At 45.5% G+C, this 5,514-nt stretch overlaps 2 long non-coding RNA genes across 2 annotated transcripts; both read right to left on the bottom strand.

Moving 5' to 3' along the window:
• Positions 1–381: 381 nt before the first annotated feature.
• Positions 382–5,107, bottom strand: LOC118158970. The gene is made up of 2 exons (XR_004746961.1): positions 5,008–5,107; positions 382–474 (listed from the first exon to the last, which is right to left on the bottom strand). It is a non-coding gene; the product is annotated as an uncharacterized LOC118158970 (long non-coding RNA).
• On the bottom strand, positions 1,315–2,038 carry LOC118158971. The gene is made up of 2 exons (XR_004746962.1): positions 1,653–2,038; positions 1,315–1,522 (listed from the first exon to the last, which is right to left on the bottom strand). It is a non-coding gene; the product is annotated as an uncharacterized LOC118158971 (long non-coding RNA).
• Positions 5,108–5,514: the final 407 nt, after the last annotated feature.

The raw sequence follows: 5,514 nt of genomic DNA, 5'->3' as shown, positions 1-5,514 counted from the left end.
TCCCGGGCGGCGCCGCGCTCAACTCGTCCCGGGCGGCGCCGCGCTCACAGACTTATCCTTTAAAATTTAGTCAGGTAATTCTAATATGACCCTGCTCACTCTCTTCGTAATACGGCGCCTATGCGGACAAGCCTCTTGCAGCGTATACTCAAGCCCTTTCCCGTTCTCTGGAGAGTTACATAAGTGGTTTGATACAGCTAGAGATTAAAATATAACGCAAAAACAGAAGTGTACCCCACCATCCCTAAAACAAGTCAGCCAGCAACCTCTGCTAAGTATCCCTCTATAAAGTGAATTCCAAGCACTAAAAAATCTAGAAATCCATAGACTCCAACCTGACTAAAGAACCCTGCAACTGACTGAAGAAAAACAAAGCACTTACCCCAAACAGCAGCCCAGGCAGAATGAGCTCTCTGAAGGCATGCCTGGGGCTCATATACCATTTGGCCCCACCCAGCACCCAAAGCCAATCACCTGGGAAAGGGGAGGGGCAAAGCACAAGAAAGTAGAAAGAGCAGGTGGAACAACAGCTGTCGTGTTGTGTAATCAATTGTTGGAATCATGTGCAAGAAAAATCACATACTTGAGTAAGCTATCCGAAAACCGAAAGGCAATGCTGCTTGGTCAAAGCTCACTACAGGACACTGGATCCTGGCTCTCTGCTGCACCGACTTAAAACCCATCCCCACACTACCTAAGGCGCAACACCAACCCAAACCAAGACACAGCATTTCAGCCTCAACACAGCTTTGGGAACTGCTGGAAAGCAGGCTTCATCCTCAGTGAGGCTTGCTCTGGCTGCGCAGCTCACAGGCGCATCACCATGGCGGCCACCCTTCGGCACCCTGCCCCAATCACCTGGGAAAGAGGAGGGACAAAGCACAGGAAGGGATAAAGAGAGCAGCAGCTGCATTTTTTATTTGGCTTAGCTCAATGGTGTGTGGTGTGTTTCTAGAAGCAACAATTCTTATGCTTTTGCTTCAGTTCTGATTATTGAAATGACAATATGACCAAGTAGGTAACTAAAACTGCTTCTGACTGTAATTAGCTGAAACCTTTCTTTACATAGGTAGAAATAATCTAGGAGTGTAACAGATTACAAACCGCAATAATACAATTCAATGTAATAAAATAACTCACAGGAGAAGTAACATACTTTAGTAGACTATCTAGAAAACAAAATGCTATGCAGATGGGTATAATTAATTCCTTCTCCATCTCTCTGGAAAGAGCTTTTCTCCTATCTGTGACAAAGGAGAAAAATGTTATGATTGTGGGAGTCGTTACACAAAGCTACATTCAGTGAATTCACGATTACAGCTACGATCGTTTTTAATCAAAAACACCTTGGCCTCAATGTTACCACTGCAAACATAGCGCTACACAAAAATTCAACTCAAGATAAAGGAAAGGGCAAGCTAAAATGACGAATGACATGACCAAAGGCATCTGCAACAACCATCTGGTAGATGGTTGTCCACAGCCCTCGGATTTCATGGTTGCCTTCCCTGATGAATTAATCCTGGAAGAACAGAAAAGATGCACAACATGTCCACAACAACTTTTGAGGAGACTACTGAAAAGAAAAACAAAACAATGAAACAGCAAGCGGCTAGTACGTCAGTTTTGTTAACAGAGTAACATTAACATACTAGAAATTTCCACATTCTATGTAGCCTCAAGGTGGTGCTGGGTACATCCACTGATATTAGTGGGATGGCACAATGTAAGAGATAGTTAATAGACAAGGTACACCTGAGGCACACAGATTGCATATTCCAGGCGACAAAAAAGGCACAGCTTGGCACCCAGTTTGGATCAGCTTGTATATGAGTCTGCTGATACGTGAGTATATGCAACAAGCAGAAAAGTCTTTTACTCCACCAACTCAGTTTCATTTATGTATACATATACATAGGTGTATGTATGTATCTCTCTCTCTATATATATGTATATAAACAAAAAAATGTTTGGAACTTTATAACCACTTGAGTAACAATTAGCTATGCCTACGCTGAAAGCCAGGACTACGCTTAAGTGATTAAGTAAACACAGAGCCTTATCTGTGAAACTCTGAAAATACCCCATAACCATAAGAGGCAGACAAAGGTTTTAGAGACGCATCAAGACCAGAACAGCCACTGGGCAATCGCTCAGATGTGAAAAGCTCAGCTAAAACTCACACAAATCCACCGAGGGAAGAAGGCTACGCACTTGTCTGCTTAAAATAACCTCTACAAAGAACGTACTACAAAATCAAAAACAAAACCATCGTCCAGCGAAACAAACATCTGGAATACAAAGGGCTAAAACTGACAGCTGAGGTTTGATTCTTTAGCAATGTCAAAGGTCTTCAGATCCTACCTGAATTCTCGTGGATGGTGGCATTGCAGCACAGAAATTAGGGGATTGGGAAGATCACAACAGGCCAAATGCGGTGCTGAGCTCCTAAAGGAGCTGGTGGGATAGCACTGACAAGAGTGAGACCGGCTGTCAGCCTTCTGCATGCGCTGAAGAAGAGGAGCACAAGCATCCGAAGAAGCTGTTTCTTCTCATACTTCATTTAATACACACCGTCCTTAAATCCAGGGTGTCTTCTTAGGGAACAGATAAGGAAGTAGAGTTAGCGGCTCCAGGGACACTTGAGGATCTTATTTCTTTCTATAGTTAGCTGCTATCCATAAGGCCAGACCAGTTAAAATAGAGAGTTATATCAAAAATTCTGGATAATAACAAAAGTATGGGATTTAAAAAACACAACAAAACAAAAACACGCTTGCGCAGAAAAGAGGTTAAACTATTTCATTCATTTCCCAATTCCCCTGCAAACTCTATGCTCATCTCCTCTTAACCCACTGACCTATCCAAACACAGGGCAGACACATCAGTTCTCATCATTCTTGGTAAAAAGACGACATTTTCACGCTTGCTGTCAAGTATCATCTCTTTCCAGCACACTTTCCTGCAAGCTATGCTAATTCCTCCAGGCTTTTTAATATATGCTAGAAACTTCACTGTTTATCTTCATGACCATCTCAGTGGGAGTCGCCAAGCTGCTATCTTTGATTCTGCCGTCTTCACAAATACAAATAAAACAGTACTCCAGCGACTCTCTGTGACAAACTAGGCGACGCGCTTCCACCGCTTACATAAGGAAGGAAAGAATTCGTAGACAACAGCCAGAAAGTGTTACTTTGTTAGATATTAGAGTGGTGGGGCAGAATGACAACGCTACATAAGACCATGCCTACGCTCCTGGGATCGTACAGAGTTTGCTGGAATACAAAATAAAAGTAAGGTCACTGTGTGGAACAAGTTCACTCACTCCATTATTGCTGTGAATGACAAGACTATTTTGGAAGCGTTCTTTTAAACCCGAAAGAAATTTTTGGATTTATCTCAATTTGGCCTCATGAAAACTGAAATTTGCAATGCAAAGATCATTTATAAAAGCTTTAGCAGCTGAGCATTTTTAGGCATGGATTTGGTCACCTTTCTGGATAATATTCAGCTCTCTCCCCCTTCCCCCAACAAGAAATAAAGCTTAAAGACCACAAACTGGGACTTCTGGGAGGTGCGACTCCATTTTTCACCTTAACTAATACACACTGTTGCTTCACTGTGCTATACTTTCACCATGACTGCATAATAGAGTCTTGTTGCTATTGTTTCTGTCTGGTAGTTTGACAGACTTCCCCAAATTGGATGAAATGAGCATTTTCTGTTGTGACAGCCATCAAAGCCAACGATGTCTCTCGTCGGCTGGGGAGTCCTGCTGGCAGTACCACCAGCTCTCACACAACCCCATCCAGCTTTTGGGGTCTGCCCTAACCGTCCTCGGCGGTGCAAAGTTCTTCTAGAAGCAGGCAGACTGTTATTCGTTCCTCGGTGGAGCTGAGGCCCTGTGAGGCTTTGCTTTCTTTCTGCCCTCACTCCCCCTTTATTTTCAAAACTTAAACTTGCAGCCAGCGCCAACCTGTGCCTCCTGGCTCCGGGAAAGACTGGCCACGCACCCCAGAGCCTACATGGCTGCACGGCACCAGAGAACTACAGTTCCCAGCATGCCTCAGGACGGAGCAGTCCATCCAACCCAGAGGGGAGTTGGCTAAGTGCATGCAACCACCCTCCCCCGCCGCCGCCACCCTCTCTAACCCCCACCCCCCATCGCCTCCTACCGCTCCGCCCCCCCCTCTCCCCCAGCCCCCCGAAGCCCCACGCAGCACAGACCCTGCCGCATGCCCACTCCGGTCTGGTGCGACACCACTCCCACCCCACACAAGGGCCATTTCCTCTGAAGCCGCTGACCACGTGGCGCCCTGACCACCCACCACCTCGCCCCCTCCTGGCCTGGCCTGGCATGGGGTGGCACCAATCACAAGCTTCATTGTGGCACTGCGCCTCGGCATCCCGTCCAGAGCCAAGCCCGGCCTGAGTACTTCCGCCCAGAGTGCTGGCAAGCCCTGCACGCCACTTCCGGCCTGGGTTTCTCCCAGCCAATCACAAAGCATTTCCGTCCTCAGTTACGATATGCTGGGACATCACTTCTGCCCTAGGTTCCCGACATCTAAAACTGCCAAAAGACCATAAATGTATAGAAATGTGCATTTAGCATTTTACATAGCATCTGTCCTGTTATCCTGCAAAAATCATAACAGACCTAGAATGACAAAGCAAACAAAGTATCATTGTCATCCTATCAATAAATGTGTTGTAACAACTGCTCACCTAAAAAAGAAATGCATGCAATAAAGGCACCTACTACTATGTGGATTGCTTTACTCTAACAGATCCTACCAGTTGTTACCTCAAAAAGAAGGATGTACCGGTCTCTACTTGGAAAAGCAACAGTCCATAGACTTTGACCCACCTAAAGAACCCTGCCTGCATCTGACAGAAGGAAAAAGAAAGCACTTACCCCAAAGAGCAGCCCAGGCAGAATGAGCTCCCTGATGTCATGCCTGGGGTTCATATAGCATTAGGCCCCGCCCAGCATCCAAACACAATCACCCGGGAAAGGGGAGGGGCAAAGCACAAGAAAGTAGAAAGAGAGCAGGATGAGCAGCAGCTGTTTTGTTGATTTTTTTTTTCTGTTTGTTTGTTTTTTAATCTGGCTTAGCTCAATAGCATGCAGAGTACAGACAAGAGAACTGGGGTGTTTCTGGAAGCAACAATTCCCATGCTTTTGCTTCAGCTTTGTATATTGAAAGGACACTATGACCAAGCAAGTAACTGAAATTAACTGGAATTAGCTCCACCTTTCTTTTACACAGGAAGAAAAAACGTGGAGAACAACAGATTACACTTCAAAAACAAAATCAATGTAATTACATTATTCGCAGGAAAAAAACGCGCATGCGCGGCGCCGCTCCGCCTGTAGTGCCCACTTTACACCAGCAGGTAGCGGCAGAGGGTGTCCGGGGGCGCCACCGCGCACGCGCGGCGCCGCTCAGCCTACAGTACCCATATCTTGTGATAAATGCTAAAATTCCAAATAGGATTTTAATCAAAGTTTGT

Source organism: Oxyura jamaicensis, unplaced genomic scaffold (genome assembly GCF_011077185.1).
Source record: "Oxyura jamaicensis isolate SHBP4307 breed ruddy duck unplaced genomic scaffold, BPBGC_Ojam_1.0 oxyUn_random_OJ62475, whole genome shotgun sequence".
In the NCBI taxonomy this organism is placed as follows: Eukaryota; Metazoa; Chordata; class Aves; order Anseriformes; family Anatidae; genus Oxyura; species Oxyura jamaicensis.
This window is presented reverse-complemented; position numbering and strand designations above follow the sequence as displayed.